This window comes from Vulpes lagopus, chromosome 16, assembly GCF_018345385.1.
Source record: "Vulpes lagopus strain Blue_001 chromosome 16, ASM1834538v1, whole genome shotgun sequence".
NCBI classification, from domain to species: Eukaryota; Metazoa; Chordata; class Mammalia; order Carnivora; family Canidae; genus Vulpes; species Vulpes lagopus.
Genome location: NC_054839.1, coordinates 39078050 through 39097364, shown reverse-complemented (window position 1 = coordinate 39097364; position 19315 = coordinate 39078050).

Below are 19315 nucleotides of genomic sequence, written 5' to 3'. Positions count from 1 at the left end.
AGATATTGCGGCTCAATTTTTTTTTGGTTCAATTTTTTTATCACAATTAGAGATGTGTGACCCTGGGCACTTTTAAAGGCTTCCCTGAACTTCCTGAGCTTTAGTTTCTATTTCCACATAGTTGTGATAGTTTCATTTACCTTTTATTATTTTATGAAGATTAGAAATAATACATGATAAAATTTAACAAACATTCTGTCAAGCGAGGATAAATAATTATCCTTAGGATTATTTAGGGGATTAAAATAGATGAGGTAAATGAGAGTGTTTTGTAATATAAGCATTTGGATACTGAGAAAAAAGTATCACTACCACAAAAAGTATAAATAATATATATATGTTGATTACATATGTGAAAGCCACACACATTGCCTAATACACAGCAGCTGGTTAATAAATATTAACTGGTAGGCCGTGAAGCTCTATATTAATGCTAAAAATAAGGGATTATTTTATCAGTTTTGATATCCTACTTTAAATACACATATAAAGGATGCCTGGGTGGCTCAGCGGTTGAGCGTCTGCCTTCGGCTCAGGGCGTGATCTGGGAGTCCCAGGATCGAGTCCCACATTGGGCTCCCTGAATGGAGCCTGCTTCTCTCTCTACCTACATCCATCTCTGCCTCTCTGTGTGTTTCTCATAAATAAATAAAATCTTAAAAACATATATACATTTAAAATCAATTCATGATTTCTCATGGAGTTTTCAGAAAAAAGAATGAAACTCCATAATTCTATCATACAGAGATACTGTAGTATAGATGACAGACATACACACATATGTGCAAAACACATGTGCAACTGTTGTCATATTTAAGTCCATTTTTTACTTACCATTTGATAGTATTCACTTTTCTTGACATCAAATTGTTATATGTGACATATCACTTACTTTAATTAAGTAATCATTTATTCTTGAACACTTGAATTATTAAAAAAAATTTTCTATTGTGTTTGTGCATTAATCTTTGACTTTCCCCCTCATTGTTCACTTTTTAGTAAAAAAATTCCCATCTCAAAAAGTGAAATTGCTCCACTAATATGTATGTATAATTTTCAAGTTTTTTCACATATCATTTCAAACTGCCTTCCAGGAATGTTGTCCTATCTTGGTTAGCATTCTTCACCTTTAAAAAGATATATATTTATATTCCATTTAGTTAAGATACAGTGTAACAGTAGTTTCGGGTATACAACATCATGATTCCTTTTTTTTTTAAAAGATTTTATTTATTCATGAGAGACTCAGAGACATAGGCAGAGGGAGAAGAAGGCTCCATGCAGGAAGCCCAATGTGAGACTCGATCCCAGGACTCCAGGATCATTCCCTGAGCCGAAGGCAGATGTTCAACCGCCAAGCCACCCAGGCGTCCCATACAATATAGTGATTCAATATTTCCATACAACACCTGGTGCTCTTCACAACAGGTGCCCTCCTTAATCTCCATCAGCTATCTAACTGCCCCTTCCTTCCCTGCATGCATCAGTTTGCTCTCTATAGTTCACCTTTTCTGTACTATTTGGAAAAGACTTCAGTTTTCCTCCTTTTGTTCTTTTTCATACTGGCCGCTACTCTGGAATTTCATGTAAATTATGCTGCTGAATGTCAAAGCTCTGAAGATCATTCACACAATTTTCTGTGTATTTAAGATCCTTGTCATTTATTGGAGCAGGAGAAATGGTTTTATTTTTATTTACTTATATCTTATTCTTTATTTTCATGATAATATGCATTTAAAAGTATGAAGAGAGTTTCTCTGGAACTGCAAATCCATTTTCCTAAATCCAAAAGTGGTTTAATATGCCAAATTTAGCAAAGTATACACATTGATTCATACCCACTTTTATTGAGCTTAGGTTGAAAATATTTCTGCCACTGAAATGCCTATCAACATTAGTGCCAAAAGCCTAAAATTATGATGGGAAGAGTATTTTGGAAGTTGGGACTCCTGAAGCCTTTAAATCTCTTTTAGCATTGACTTAAAATTTAGTCTTTGGGGATGTAATTATTTTGTGTGCTTGTGTCACTCTTCTAAAACCAGCTACCTTTATCTATAGCTCTCCAAAATTAACTTTGCATTAGGAGCTAAGAAAAAATACTATGAATAGCACATTTACCAGTTCATTCAAAATAAAATTATAAGTGGAATCATCAGTATATATTAAAACTTTTTAAAAAATGGATTTGTATTTATTATTTTGGTAACATACTGCTTATGACTGGTATGTGCTAAGATAATCAAGGATAGCATGAAGATATGTAATGATGCCACTGACTGAATGTTTATGTCCCCTCAAAATTCATAGATTGAGACCTAATCCCCATTGTGATGATATTTGGAATTGATGCTCTTGGGAGGTGATTGAGTTGTGAAGGCAGAGTTCTCATGAAGGGAATTTGTGTCCTTATATAAAAGATTCCAGAGGGGTGCCTGGATAGCTCAGTTGGTTAAGCATCTGACTCTTGATTTCAGCTCAGGTCATGATCTCTGGGTCCTGGGATCAAGCCCTGCATTGGGCTCAGTGGGGAGTCTCCTGTCTCCCTCTGTCCCTCTCTTTGCTCATTGTCTCTTTCTCAAATAAATAAATTTAAAAAAAACCACCCCAACCTGAAAACCAAAACACAGGAACAAAAAGACTCCAGAGAGCTCCCTTACCCATTCTGCTATGTGGGGACATAGAGAAAACATAGCTTTCTGTGAACCAGGAAGTAGGCTTTCACCAGATACCAAATCTACTGAGGCCTTGACCTTGGACTTAGCCTCCAGAATTGCAAAAATAAATTTCTGTTGTTTATAAGCCTTTCAGTCTTTGGTATTTTGTAATAGTAGACCAAACAAACTAAAAAAAGTGATCATTTCATAAAGACTAACCTTTATAAAACTTAGCATGTTCAGGAAAGCAGTATTGGACATTTGTAGTTTATAGTAATAATGTTGAGCTAATATTTATGTTTTATTCATAAATAATCAGTGTTGAATAATTTGGGAACTTTTTTTCATTTTGGTTTCAATGAAATTTAGCCATGTCAGGCTTTCTTGTAAGCCTCTTTGGCTTCATTATTGACTTATTTTTGCATGAAAAGCCCATCTTCCTAAAATCAAATTCATAATTCCTCTGTAGAAGAGGATCGTCTCTTAAAAACAGAATAGCTTTATGAGATATATGGTAATGAAAACTTAGGACAATGTGCAGGTTCATGGAGAAGAGAGTTTATTAAATATAACCTGAATCAAACTACTTGACTAAGAATAATGTAAAATTATACAAGTGTTTTTTTTTTTTCTCTTCATTATGAAACCATTTGTGGCTCAAGCGAATTTGAGAGGGATATAGGGAAGAGCTAGGTAAAGCTCAGCAAGGGGCAGAAGATTAAAGCAAAATAAGCAAGGCAAAATTCAGCTATTTTCAATGCAAACTTGATATATGTGCAGTGTTCAATATAAAGGAAACTCTAGTACTCACCACTCTCTTGTATTTAAGTAAAAGTTAGCTAAACACATGGTCAGTGTTATTTTAAAGACAGATTTATAGAGGAACCCTGTTGGGAAGGAGGTGTGAAATTGTGTAGAAGGGAAATAACATGTGCAAAAGGCGAAACATACAAGTGGAAATTGAGAATTCAAGAACATCATGAATGTGGATACAGGTGTTAAGGGTAAGTGGCAGTCCTCCAAAAATTCCCATACTCATTTTGGAAGGACAGTAAATTTCCTTTGAATGCACTGGATGAGGTTATCATAATTGTACTTGATCTTAAATCTTAAATCTTAAAAGATAAGGTGACCTCAATCATGTTGAAGGAGTTAGGACTGATATTTGAATTTTGTTATAAAATAATATCTTATACTAAATCCAGCCTTACAAAAAAATCATATCTTTTTCTCACATATATGATTTTCTGCATAGAATATTAAAGGATGTTATATTTCTTAAAATATTAATATGTTACTTTACTGTTTTGATACTATGAGAATATAACTTGGCTTTTGTTAATCTATTTCCTTGCCTAATTTCTTATTTATCAAAAATAGACAATAAGTATATGCCTTATATTAAAGTATTGACTAGGTCATTCAACAAATATTAAAGATTTACTAAGTACCAAGAACTGATCATAAAATAGTGAGAAAAATAGGCATGATCTCAGGTCTCATAAAGATCACACTCTACTGAGAGAGACATTAGCTAAATAAGAAAATTAAAATAAAAAATGTAACCCATACCAAGTGCTGCAAAAAAAAAAAAATTACATGTGTTATGACAGCATAAGATTCAGAAGGTCAGAGAAAGCTTCCTTAAATAAATTTTGCTTGGGCCAAAATCTTTGTTGCATAGGAGATAACTGATGAAGAGGAAAGGGGAGGGGATCCCTGGGTGGCTCAGTGGTTTAGCACCTGCCTTCGCCTCAGGGCATGATCCTGGGGACCAGAGATAGAGTCTCACATCAGGCTCCCTGCATGGAGCCTGCTTCTCCCTCTGTCTATGTCTCTGCCTCTGTGTGTGTGTGTCTCTCATGAATAAATAAGTAAAATCTTTTTAAAAAGAAGGAGAAGAAGAAGAAGAAGAAGAAGAAGAAGAAGAAGAAGAAGAAGAGAAGGAGGAGGAGGAGGAAAGGGGAAAGCGGTACTAGAAGAGGGAAATAGAAACATAAAATTGGTGTTACAGAAGGGTGAAGGTAGCACTTTCCAGAACAATAAAAAGTTCTGTATTGCTACAGCAGGTGGTGGAAGGGAACATAAGATATAAGCCTGTAGTTATTAGGGAGGGTAAGGTCCCATTTCATGCTGGACTTTTCTGGCCTCTTTCAATAGTTTTGGTTTAATTTTATTATAAACCACTAAATAATTTAAATGTACCTAAAAGAAGCAGGGAAGTTGATACGATTAGATTTGCAATTCAAAGATAATCCCTATTTCTGATTTTAAATATAAATCAAAAGTATGAACAAGCAAAATCATCCAGGAGTCTATTATAGAAATCCAAATGGATGATACAGTAACTTGGGTTATGATTATTGATGCAAATGGCTACTGTGAACAGATTTGAGGTAAACAGTTAAACTTTAAAACATAAAAGTAAATTGGGTATTTGGAGGGGTGGACAAAAGAATGTACATAGTTAAGAATGACATTGTGTTTCTTTCTTGCAGTACTCGATAGGAGGTAGAGTCATTCAGTAATACAGGTATCTCTGAAGAAAGGCAGATACAGGAAGAAAAGATCATGAATTTAGTTAGAATGGGTTGAACAACTGGTGGCTTTGAGCCATTTAAAAGGAGATATTAATAGGGAGTTGGACATAATAATCTGAAATAGAAGAAAAAGTCTAGGCTAGTTGCAATGAATTCTGACATCAATTACCCAGATTTAAGACACATCTCAGAGGTTAAGGGCATAATTCTCCATAAGACTACCCTCACGTCAGACATCATAGCTGTGCAAACAGGGGTCCCCAGACCACTCCCACTTCCTACCAGCTAACTTCTAATTTGAGAGATCCCATTATCTCCTTGGATTCAACAATTCACTAAAACAACTTACATAATTCAAGAAAATGCTATTCTTACAACTATGGTTTTATTATAACAAATTGGTTCAAGTTAGAACCAGTCAAAGGGAGATGCATAGTACAAGATCTGGAATGGTTCCAGACATGAAGCTTCTATTGTCCTCTCCTCATGGAGTCAGGACACTTTAACCTCCCAGTACATTGATGTGTGACAGTACACAGAGTACTGCCAACCAGGGTTTACCTAACCTTCTGTATCTATTTTTTTTATTGATGTTTCATTATGCAGGCATGATTGATCAGATCATTAGCTACATGATTCAAACTTAAAATTGGCCTTCCTCCCTTCCTCAGAGGTCAGACAGCTATCACTTGGCTCAACATCCCAACCCTTTAGTCACATGGTTGGTCTTTCTCTCATGGCCAGCCCCATCCTGATGTATGTCATTAGCACAGACTTTCTAGGGATCCCCCAAAGACACCCTGTTAGCATATATCATTAGTTGTGGTATAAGGGACCACCATGAATAACAAAGACAGACTTATCACTCAAGACATTCCAAGGATTGGGGCTCCTGGGTGGCTCAGTTGGTTAAGTATCTGTCTCTTGATTTTGGCTCAGCTCATGATCTCAGCATTGTGAGACTGAGCCTTGCATTGGGCTCTGCACTGAACTTGAAGCCTGCTTAAGATTCTCTCTCTCTCTCTCTCTCTCTCTCTCTGTCTCTCCCCTTCTGTCCTCCTAAGAAAAGAAAAGAAAAGAAAAGAAAGAAAAGAAAAGAAAAGAAAAGAAAAGAAAAGAAAAGAAAAGAAAAGAAAAGAAAAGAAAAGAAAAGAAAAGAAAAGAAGAAAAGAAATTCCCAGGATATATATGTTCTTACTCAGGAACCAGGGACAAAGGTCAGACATTTTATTACACATGAACAATTTAACTTTGTGAGGAATATACATTTAGACAGTTGTCACAGCTGAAGGTAAGGATACGCTTATCCAAGGATTTGCGGGTTGAATTTGGAAATGGTTTTAATACACTGGAGTTTGAGAATCTCCAACACTGAATGCTTGTGTTAAGGAAGGTGGGCCAATAAGGAATGGAAATAAGGAATAAAGAGGTAAGATGGTTCTAGATTTAGTCTCCAAAAGTTTGAAGAAATCAGACATGGAACCATTGCTGAGATATCTTACAAGAGAAAGCCTAAGAATTTTTTTTTTATTTTTATTTTTTATTTACTGACCTGGATGTAATGTTGACTTTTAGCAATATGGTTTGTGTAGCTGTATGGGGGCTGGAAAGTAGATGAGATGGCTGTGAGATTAAGCAAGCATGGACAACTCTGAGGGACATGTCACTGTGAAGGGAAAGGATAAAGTTACACATAGGTGGAAGAATGTGAAGAGTCTGGAGCTTAGATTTTGTTGGATTTGGTTTGTTTTACTGAGGGAGAACTGAAGTGGTTTAAAAGCTCATGGAAAAGAAGTAGTAGGAGAGGTTGATTTTGAAATAAAAGCAGTAGTTGGTTCTAGAGGATTTGGAAGAGAAGGAAGTGAAGCATAAATGGAAGAAGAGCTTTATGTTAGAGGGAACAGGAAGAGAGATTGGGCTCAGTACCCTTAGTGTTGCTTATCAACTAGTTAGGAAACTAACTCAAGAGGCGAATAACCAAATACATGCATAATTACCAATGAGAACAGTGTTACTGAGGAAACAAATAGTATAAGGAGGTAGAAAACAAACATACAAACAAGTGGGCCTACACAGTCAACTTTGAGAGATGCTGAAAGTTGATATTTAGATTGAAAGTTGAAAGGGCCAGCCTTGTGAGGAGATGGGATTTGGAGAAAGAATGAGAGTAACATATTTGAGGAACTGAAAGGAGTCTAATGTCATGAGGTTATAGTGATTGTAATGGGGGATGGAGTAGAGGTGAAGTTATTTAAAAGACATGAGGAAAAGGATAGTCTGTTAAATGTAACCATATATATGATCTTTCTATCATTCCTCTTTTCTTCCTGATACTCCAAATTCTTTTATCATTTCTTTTTCTGTTCAAAGAACATTCTTTAGCCTTTCCTTAAGAGTAATTCGCTAGCAATAAATTATTTTAATTTTCCTCCATATGAGAGTGTCATTTGTCCTTCATTCCTAAAGGTTAGTTTCTCCATATGTAGAATTTGCAAATGGCAGTACTTTTTTTTTTTAATATTTTATTTATTTATTCATGAAATAAATAGAGAGAGGCAGAGACACAGGCAGAGAGGCAGAGACACAGGCATAGGGAGAAGCAGGCTCCATGCAGGGAGCCTGATGTGGGACTCGATCCTAGGGACTCGATCCTGGGGACTCGATCCTGGGGACTCGATCCTGGGGATTCGATCCTGGGGTTTTGATCCTGGGGACTCCAGGATCACACCCTGGGCCGAAGGCAGGTGCTAAACTGCTGAGCCACCCAGGGATCCCCTTGGCAGTGCTTTTATATCAGCACTTAAAAGGAGTTAGGCTACCTTTCTCTGGACTCCATGTTTTCAGATGAGAAATCTGCTGACATTCAAATTGGTATTCCCATATAAGTTGTCTTTGCTGGCTTTCAAGAATGTTTTCTTTGTCTTTAGTTTTCAGAAGTTTGATTATGCTATGTCTTAGTCAAGATTTCTTTGAGATTATTGGTTTTGAATTGGGTTTCATGCAGTTTCTTGAATCTATAGCTGAAGAGTTTTTTGGTTTTTGTCTTTGTTATTTTTTGTTTGTTTGTTTTGTTTTACTAAATATGGAAAGTTATCAAGGCATTATTTCTTCCAGTGTTCCTTCAGCCTCAATACTCTTTTGTAGTCTTTTACTGGGTGCTGATGATAAACATGTTGGATCTTTTACTCTTGTCCCACATATCTCTGAGGTTTTGTTGTTGTTGTTGTTGTTGTTTTTTTCTTTTTTCTTTTTAGACTACTTTCTCTCTGTTGTTCAGCTAGGATAAATACTATTGATCGAGTTCATTAATTCTCTTCTCTGTCACTTCCATTCTTCTACTTAGTCCATCAGGCATATTTTTAAAATTTGGTTACTGTACTATTCAGTTCTATAATTTGCAGCTGTTTCTTATTTAGACTTTCTATTTCTTTGCTAAGATTTCTGTATTTTCATTTGTCTCAAGAAAGTTTGTAATTGATTAATAAAGCATTTTATAATTTCAAGTATCTGATTTATAACAATGTTTGTGTCCAGTTGATTGCCTCTTCTCAAAGTACACTTTTCTTGGATCTTGTTATAACAGGTGATTTAAATGTATCCAGCACATTTTGTCCATTTAGGGGACTCTAGGTCCTATATAAATCACTTATTTTAGAAGGCAGTCACTCCATATAGATTTACCATACATATCATGGCCTATTTTTGTATGTTGTGGTTCTAGTGGAAGTTTAAATTTCAGAATCTTTGTGATACTATTGGTCAACTTGGTCTATCTGATGCCTGGAATAAGGTCTTATCTGGGCTGGAAATCTAGGTGCTGCTTCTTAGCAGGGGAAGAGGGCCCCAGGCTCCAGAAGATAAAAAGATAAAAAGACTTCCAGAAGATCAAAAGACTTCCTTGGCCAGAGGGTCCAAGGAAGGATCCCCTCCTCTACCCTGGTATCTCTGGACAGAGAAGGGGAGTACCAGACCTGCCACTTCCTCCTGCTAATTCACCTTAGTGCTTTCCCTAAGGGTAGGGAGGATCAGGCTGGTGAGGGCTTCTTTGGCCAGGTACTCATAATGGAATTCCTCCTGCTTATAAGAGACATAGAACACTTTCAGGCTGAGCTATTTGTCCTATTCCCCCCACCCCCAGGCTTCCTCTAGCCTACCCTCATGTCTCCTGCTGAGAGGTGGGGAGTGAGTCTCAGAGATTAATGAGGCTTCCCAGACCAGGGTGCTTGTTGTCTCTCTTGCTAGTGCTATCCCTCTTGGTATTATCCCACCAGAAGGAGATTTTCAGGCTTTGTGGGGAAAGAGGTGGCCTCTCCTGGCCACTTACTGTTAGAAGGTCTCCTGATGATCTTATAGGGTCACCTGGTGTTTTTGGCAGGGCTATCATTTGCTCTGTGGAGGAACAGACCTACCTGGTATGCCTTCTCTTGCTAGGCTGAGAGCGGGGGGGGGGGGGGGGGGGGGGGGATGCTGGCCAAGGAGTCCTTTTGGTGGATGGAGGCCATTACACCCCCAGCCAGTATTCTTCCATTCTTAGGATCCTAAACTACTTAGCCTCCTTCTTAGCAGCTTTGAGATATTTCCTTTGATTGTCTCTGGCATTATTTCAAGGACTTATAACTGAACTTATTAGAGAGGAAGGGGGAAAATAAGACTATGCCATCTTGTCTGCAGCAAAAAATCCCAGTGAGTTAATAGTTCTTGCTTATACTGTGAGTCCGCCACTGTGCTGTTTCTCTCTCTCTCTCCAAAAAAAAAAAAAAAAAAAACCCTCACATTATGCATGTCTAATTACGTGGTAGTTTCTTAATCTATAAAACTATAATGAAAAATATAAACAAATTTTTCATTGGATATAGATATGAAAATTAATGCCATTACCACAGTACTTTTAATATTTGAAAGAGAATTATTTAAATCATACCTCAAACTACATATATTCAGAAGTCATTCAAATGTGTATGTGATCTTAGAGGTCTGAATCTGTTTCATAATGTTACTAAGTTAATTGAGTTAATTAGAGAACAACTTGAGTGTCTAACATTTGCTGGTCTTTATTCTATAGTGGATAAAACAATAAATTAAACAGATAAAACCCTTTGCCTCACTGGGTATACATTCTTGAGAAAGGAATGTTTTTTTTTTTTGTTGTTTGTTTTTTAATTTATTTTTATTTATTTTTATTTTTTTTGCAATTAGCAAGAGGGTTTATTGGACGTTTGCGCAAACGGGCTCTCCGCCTCCGAAGAGGAAGAGAGCCCCGATTAGCAATTACAGGTATCTTTTAAAGGCAAAAGGAAAAGAAAAAAGTCAAAAGAACCTCGGGAGTCGCATAGCATTCAGGTTATTGATTTCACAGAGGGTCAACATGAACCTATTCAGGGACATTCCAATCAGGGTGTGGGGGGAAATGGTTTTCTTATTGTAAACAGAATGCTTTTAGTTGCTAAAATTTCAGGAAGACGCCTGGATGGGCTGCCTCTGGATTAGGGCTGGCCCTACTTACAAGGGGGGAGGTTTCTTCATTCCCTCCTCTTGTTTGGGCTGATTTTAACCTTAAAATCTTAGGGAACATTTATTTCTTCAGTTTGGAGGGCCCGACATTGTTAATACCAGAGCTTGGGTAATAGACAATTTTTCTCGGGTGAACTGGAGCAGCCGGTTAAGGATGCAGGGGCCGAAAGTCAGCAGCAGGAGCAGGATAACTAGAGGGCCCGTAATGGTAGAGATTAGGGTGGTCAACCAGGGAGACTGGTTAAACCAGCTTTTAAACCAGCCCTGCTGGGCCTCCTGGTCCCTTTGTCTTTTATTTAGCCTATCCCTGAGTTTGGCCATGGAGTCCCTGATGACTCCAGAATGGCCTGCATAGAAACAGCATTCCTCTCCCAGGGCCGCACACAGTCCTCCCTCTTTCAGGAGTAGTAAATCCAAGCCTCTCCTGTTTTGGAGTCCTACTTCTGAAAGTGAGGTGAGGGACTGTTCTAACTTAGAAACGGACTGCTCTAGTGTCCGTAGATCCTCATCTACAGCTGCCTGGAGTTCTATATGACGTCGTGAGCCCTGGATCAGAGCAGCTGCGCCAGTACCCACCCCAGTAGCGACCCCTAGTCCCAACATAACGACTAGGGTTAGGGAGACAGGTTCGTGCTGAAAACGGGTGGGATGTTCATCATACTGATTTTCTAGAGTTTCAGCAGGGTGAGAGAACACCCTGGGTATGATCTGCACCATGACACAGAAGTCGTTTGAGCTATTTAGAACCTTAGCTGACACACAGGGGGTGAGGCCTTTGTTGCATGCCCACCAAGTTCCCGGCTGGGGCTCCAGGTAAGAGTCAGTCCCTAAAATCGGGGCGGTAGTGTTGCAGAGTTCCTGGTAACCCCGGGTGAGTATAGTTAGCCTTGACAGTGATGTAATCCCAGGAGGAGGAGGGCCTCTCATCCTGTGTCTCCCTAGTCTCGCACCCCCAATTTTTACAATAGAAGTGTTCCCCTCCTCCACAGGTGGGATTTAGCCTGCGATCTCTGTGGTACCCGGGACAGACATAAAAGGGAAGAGTGCTGAGCATGGCCCTTCTGTCAGGCGTGCCACGTCCTCCCCATGGGTCTAATCCCAGTCGCCCTGAGGGCTTTCTCGGTTACGGGCTCTAGAGGTGTCGAAGTATCCCTCTAGGTCCCATGGGCTAGGGGCCCCTATGGTTAGCTTGCATAGGTCAGGATATAGGTTAGGCCACCAGGTTCCCACAGGGGCGGTCTTAGTTATAGACCAGACCTCGTCACCCCCAGACGTTAGTACCTGCCAGGGTCACCTTTTGAGGGCATGAGGGTCACCTTTGGCGGAGGTGAAGAGCGCTAGGAGAGGTAGGAATATAACAACTGTCATTGAACAATTTTTGAAAGTCTTATCTTGAGCGGGTTTTGGGTGCGGTGGAGCTTCCATTGGGGTGGCTCGCCCGGTCCGTCCTGGCTGGCGTCAGCGGTGCTCGTTGATGGGGCGCGCTTGACGTGTGAGGCGTGGACCCAAGCAGCAATGCTGTCTACCTTTAAGGCGGTTGGGGTGGTCAGTAGTACAGTGTATGGGCCCTTCCAGCGGGGCTCAAGCGTCCTGGACTGATGTCTCCTGATGTAGATGGAGTCACCGATCTGGAACGGGTGTGGGCCGGTTGTGTCTCCGGGGCGGTAGACAGCTGCAAGGGGTTTCCAGACCTGGCGCTGGATAATCTGGAGCGCCTTTAGCCTGTCCTGTAAACCGGGAGTGTTAGCAAGAGGGTCAATAGCAGAATCTAGTAAGTCCGTTACTGGTGGGGGACCTCCATAGAGAATCTCGTAAGGAGTTAGCCCATGGTGCGCGGGAGTGTTCCGGACTCGGAATAGGACCATGGGGAGGAGTTGGACCCAGTCTCTAGTGCCAGTCTCCAATGTCAATTTGGTTAGGGTCTCTTTAATTGTTCTATTTATTCTTTCTACCTGCCCTGAGCTCTGGGGTCTGTATGCACAATGTAATTTTTAATTTATCCCCAGTAATCTGGCCACCAACTGACTTACCTGGGAGACGAAGGCGGGGCCGTTGTCCGACCCTATTACCTTGGGCAGTCCAAACCAGGGGAAAATTTCTTCTAGGATTTTCTTGACAACCACCTGGGCAGTTTCTCGTTTGGTGGGGAAGGCTTCTGTCCATCCTCCTGTGGGCCTAGTGCAGCGGCCCGTGCTGTTTCATCGGCCATCCTGCTCCCCTCTGCTACTGGGTCGTTGCCTCGCTGATGCCCCGGACAGTGAATTATCTACCCCAGCCGCCCCGGCTTTACGTTCACCATTTCGTAGAAAGCTACTCCCCTCGGTGTACCAGGTTGCTTCAGCATCTGGCAAAGGCTGGTCCGTCAAGTCCCCTCTGGTGCCATGGACCTCGGCTAGGATCTGGTGGCAATCATGCATTAGCAGGGAGGGGGACTCGGCTTCTGGAAGCAAGGTGGCCGGGGTTAGGGATGTAGCCGTTCCGAACCGTATCCGCTCGGAATTCAGTAACATGGCCTGATAATGGGTGGCCCGAGCGTTTGAGAGCCATCGATCAGGGGGCTGGCGGATGACTGTCTCTACGGCGTGGGGGGGCCACCACAGTGAGGGGTTGGCTGAAGGCCAACTTATCTGAGTCTTTTACCAGGACTGCCACAGCCGCTATTATTCGGAGACATGGGGGCCATCCTGCAGCCACTCTGTCTAATTTTCTTTTGAAAAGTATGCCACGGGCCTTTTCCAGGGTCCCAGTTTCTGAGTTAGGACCCCTTTGGCTATTCCTTGGTGTTCATCAGCATATAGCGCAAATGGCTTGGTTACATCTGGGAGGCTCAGGGCAGGGGCGGTCAATAAGGCCCTTTTTATTTTGTCAAAAGCCAATTGTTGCTCCTTTCCCCAGTGGTAGGGGGTGTTGGATTTCGTGAGAGGATATAGGGGAGCCACCAGCTCTGCAAACCCGGGTACCCAGAGGCGGCAGAACCCGGCACTGCCGAGGAACTCTCGTAGCCCTCTGGCACTAGTGGGTGCTGGGATCAGGGCTACAGCCTTTTTGCGGCCCTCCGTCAGCCACCTCTGGCCTCCTTCCAGGAGATATCCCAGATAGGTCACTCGTCTCTGGCCTATTTGGGCCTTTTTGGCAGAGGCCCTAGACCCCAGTCCTCCCAGTCTCTCGAGCAGGGCCCCCGTACCTTTTACACAATCCTGTTCTGTCTTAGCCGCTAGGAGCAAATCATCCACGTACTGCAGGAGAACGAGGTCCGGATGGCCAACTCGGAAGTCTGCCAAGTCCTGATGCAAGGCTTCGTGGAACAAGGTGGGGGAGTTTTTGAATCCCTGTGGTAGCTTTGTCCAAGCGAGTTGTCCTGAGAATCCCGTCTCAGGATCTTTCCATTTAAAGGCAAAAATAGGCTGGCTTTGAGAACTTAACTTTAGGCAAAAGAATGTATCTTTAGATAGAGCTCAAGGGTCCTTCTGCCTCAGTTAAAACTGAATGTTGAGCTCCTGTAGCAACCAGGAAGGTCACTGGTTGACCCCCCCACTTTAAGGGTTATCTGAGGCTCGGGGGGGGGCTCCTGGCCCTGACATCCCTAATCTTCATTCTCTAGGGACAGTACGGGAATGGGCTTCTTAGGTCCCTGCGTTTGGCCCTTCTTTGGACAATCTTTAACCCAATGTCCTTTTTCCTTGCAGTAGGCACACTGGTCTCGTTCAACCCGTGGTCTTCTTTTGTCTCCCAGGTCCTTACTCTGTCCTGACTTACTCTGCCCTGAGCCCTGTACTATGGTGGCCAGTATCCCAGTCAGTTCTTTATTGCGTTTCCTTTATCTCTTTTATTTTGTCTCTCTCTCTCTCTCTCTCTCTCTCTCTCTCTCTCTCTCTCTAAGTATACATACGGTAGCCCTTCATTAATCTTTCCAGAAAACCTGCCGGCGTCTCATCTTTTCCCTGCACTATAGCACGTACCTTTGCCAAATTGGTGGGTCGTCGCCCTGCCCCTCTGAGACCCGCTAGGAGTACCTGGCGATAGAGACGGAGCCGCTCCCTCCCAGCAGCAGTGTCGTAGTCCCAGGTCGGGCGAACCAAGGGGAAAACATCCTCGATTTCATCAGGCAGCTGGGGCGGCCTCCCATCCGCCCCGGGGACGTTTTTCTGTAGACGCGCTGTCTCTCCTCTGTGGTGAGGAGAGTCTGCAGGAGCTGATCAGGGTGCCCATGGGGTCCTGGCTGAGAGACCGGGGCCTTCACCTGCAAGATAATATCAATATTAAAAGTTCCGTCCCTGGGCCACCCGACGTTGAGAGTCGGCCACTCTGAGGAGCAGAAGGTGACCCATCTTCGTCTTCTGACTTCAACCGAAAGGTTGTGTGCTCGGCCGGCGACTTCTTTCCAGTGATCTAGAGCGAGGCTTAAAGGGTTAAAGGCGTGGTTACAGTTTGTCCCACGGGTATAGAAAAGAGGTGAGCGGTGAGGAGGAGGACAGGAAGAAAGACACAGAACGAACACGCACACGAATGACAGGACGGGCGCGGCGGATTCGGATGGGAGCGGTCGCGAACAACGACCGTCCCTGAAGAGGAGGGAGTGCCGGGGCTCCGTTCCTCTTCCAGACCACTCCGGAGTCTGACTCCAGAGGGGGACCAGGGGTCTCGGGCATGTCTGCCTCCCCCACTGGTCCAAATACAGAGTACAGCGTCCTGCAGGCCAGTCAGACAAACGGACGAGACAGATATGACATTTAGCGAGCTCGGTCTTACCTCCTACCGGTCTTAGGATTGAGCCTGGGGCGTCTCGGATCCCGGACGAGCCCCCAAATGTTGGACCCTGGCTCACGGGTGCCAACGTGTCCCGGCGGACGCCCCAGAGACTCAGACCCCAGACAGGCAGATGCAATTAGCAAGAGGGTTTATTGGACGTTTGCGCAAACGGCCTCTCCGCCTCCGAAGAGGAAGAGAGCCAGGAATGGTTTTTAATATCTTTTCAAAATAATACAATTATTACATCTTTAGTAACATTTTAAGGTTATTTTAATTTAGAAACTCATCAAGTTTATACTTAAAAATAATCTATTCAGATTTGTAATTCTTAAAATTCACCACTTATTTAGCAATCCGTAATTTAAAATTCTGTTTTTATCTTGTTTTTATTCTTATTTTTAATCTTGAATGAACTTGTATTTGCTGGTTGGATTACTTTAACCAAGGCATTTCAAGGCAATTTCTAATCTTTAAGCTCAAAATCAAGAGCTAATCAACTGAGGTATAGTTTGTGCCACATTATTGCCTAAATAAATGCTTGAAAAAACAACCATACAGAGTTATATTTTTTAGATATTCTAAATTCTTCTGTGTTTAATTTTCAAATAAAATTGCATTTCTCACTAGTGATGTGAATCAGCCCCATAAATATCATTTATAGAGAATGGGTAAGTAATTAATTTTAGATGCGTAATAAGGGCAAATTTAATTTGACCTTAGAAAAGTAAACTTTATTAGCAAAAGCACAAATATGACACTCTAAGCCAAAAAAAAAAAAGTTCAGGGAACTTGATTTTGTATTGGCACATCTACTCTCTGGGTTATACCAGGCTCTAACTCCTGCCTTCAGCACCATAATTTAACACTAGGAACTCACTCTTTCCTAATGACACAATCTTTTGAGCAATACACTAATAGATCATGGGCTGATGATGTTCATTAATGATGAATCACACTAATATATCATTTTCTCTGTCACACAGGTGTTTTATCAGATTAATTTCACCGGTGCAATGACCTGTGATGATGATGCATTGCTTAAGGATGGTGCAATTCAGAAAGAAATGGAATTTGAAATTAAACCTGTATTCAGTAACTTTGAGGCTCTATTGAAAAAATTTATAGAAACAATACATATGAATGGGATGTGCATTTAAATATTAAGCATATATCTAGTATTTAATGGACAGAGTAAAGCAGCTATTATTTCTATTTACAAATTATTTTTTAAAAAACCATTAAAATCCTAAAACCATAACATCTGACTCCTTGACAAATAGTTTTTTCTGGGTATGAAAGCGTCAGACCCCTATCAAATAGTTTTTTGTAAAAATAACCTGTATCTATAGTTACGTAAAATTATTAAAGTCAATGATTTAATTTTTAGGTTTTTTCTTATGTAGGACATTTAGCAAACTATACACTTAGTGCTTTACATATTAACTAAATAAAGTATTCTACATAGTGGATTTAGGTCAATTTAAAGAGATTTTTGAAAGCTTACTATACACATCTAGGCAAAAAGAATATATTAGAATGTTATTTTCTCTTACTAAATGAATAAAATTTTTAAAACATCATTATGATAATTTTAATTAGACTTCTCATGGTGATAATGAAAAAATGCTAACTATATTCTTATTATTACATTTTCATTTTCAATTATAAAACTGAATCTCAATTAGTAGTCTACTAAATTACTTTTATATGATTATCACCTATATACTACTGAAGATAGTACTAAAGATATATTTAATCATACATTTTAGAGTATTTTTTATGAAACAACCATTTTATTTTTCTTCAGATCAAAACCCAATATTTTAGAGTATCATGTAAATGTATCATTTACATTATAATTCTTAAATTCATTTTTAATCCTTCAGCATTTGCCATAATGTTCCAAACTGATCTAAATCCATGCCTGAATATGCATGGTTTTCCTATCAATCTAAAATAAATGCTATGTTTATCATATTGATATTTAACATAAAACACCTTGCATCCTTAAAACATTGAGTCTATTGATTTAGGACACATTTCAATGTTGATTAAAAAACAGAGATTACATTATCATTTCCTACTAGGTATTTGATCTCACCCAGAAGGAATTTAATTTGACACCAAATCCAAGATTTTATAAAGATGTTAACTCTTTAATTTTCTTTCCTTAGATCTTTATTTTCAAATAAGTGCAACCATCTCCTATTTTATGATTCTATCACATTGGTTACCTGACATATGGAGGGAAAGTGGAAGCTTGACATTATCCCACTCTTGGTCAAGATGGTAATCTGAAGAAATATTCCATCTTGGAGGTATTGAATGAAGTTAGTGGCTCAATCAAAGACTGAAAATAATGCAAAGATGATGTCTTGTCATATTACTATTTAATTTTTTAAAGGTGTTTACTGAAATCTAGTTAATCTACAGTGTAATAGTAGTTTCAGGTGTACAATTTAGTGATTCCTCAGTTATATACAACACTGGTGCTCATCACAGGTGCATTCCTTAATCCCCATCACCTATTTAACCCATCCTCTTTACTCACCTCCCCTCTGGTAACCATCAGTTTGTTCTCTATAGTAAAGTCTGAGTTTTGGTTTGCATTGTCTTCCTTTTTTTATCTCTTTGCTCATTTGTTTTGATTCTTAAATTCTACATATGAGTGGAATCACATGGCATTTGTCTTTCTCTTACTGATTTATTTCACTTAGCATAATACCCTCTAGCTCCAACCACGTTGTTGGAAATGGAAAGAATTCATTCTTTATTATGGCTGAGTAATATTCCAGTGTGGTGCGCGCGCGCACCACATCTTCTCTATCCATTCATCAGTCAATGGACATTTGGGCTATTTCCATGATTTAGCCACTATAGATAATGCTGTTATAAACATCCATGTGCATGTATCTCTTTGCATTAGTATTTTTGTATCCTTTGGGTAAAGACCTAGTAGTGCAATTGCTGGATCATAGGGTAGTTCTATTTTTTAGCTTTTTGAGGAACATCCATACTATTTTCCAGAGTGGCTGCACCAGTTTGCATTCCCACCAACAGTGCAAGAGGTTTCCCCTTTCTCCACATCCTCACCAATACCTGTTGTTTCTTGTGTTTTGATTTTTACCATTCAGACAGGTGTGAGGTGATAGCTCATTGTAGTTTTAATTTGTATTTCCCTGATGATCAGTGATGTTGAGCATCTTTTCATAAGTTCTTCATACTAACACTTATCAGATATGCCATTTGCAAATATTTTCTCCCAAATATCTTCTGTAGGTTGCCTTTTTGATTTGTTGATTGTTTCCTTCACTGTGCGGAAGCTTATTATCTTGATGAACTCCCAATAATTTATTATTTTTTTTGTTTCCTTTCCTCTGGAGACTTATCTAGAAAGAAGTTGCTATGGCCAATGTCAAACACATTGCTGTCTGTGTTCCCTAAAATTTTTATGGTTTCAGGTCTCACATTTAAATCTTTACTGAATTTTAAATTTGCTTTAGTGTATGGTGTAAGAAAGTGGTTCAGTTTCATTCTTTTGCAGGTTGCTGTCAAGTTTTCCCCATACCATTTGTTGAAGAGATTGTCTTTTCCCATTGAATATTCTTCTCTGCTTTGTTGAGGATTAATAGACCATATAGTTATGGGTTCACTTCTGGGTTTTCTATTCTGTTCTACTGATCTATGTGTCTGTTTTTGTGGCAGTACCATATGTTTTTATCACTACAGCTTAGTAATATAACTTGAAGTTCAAAACTGTGATGCCTTCAGCTTTGTTTTTCTTTTTCAAAGTTGCTTTGACTATTTGGGGTCTTTTGTGGTTCCATACACATTTTAGGATTTTTCTAGCTCTGTGAAAAA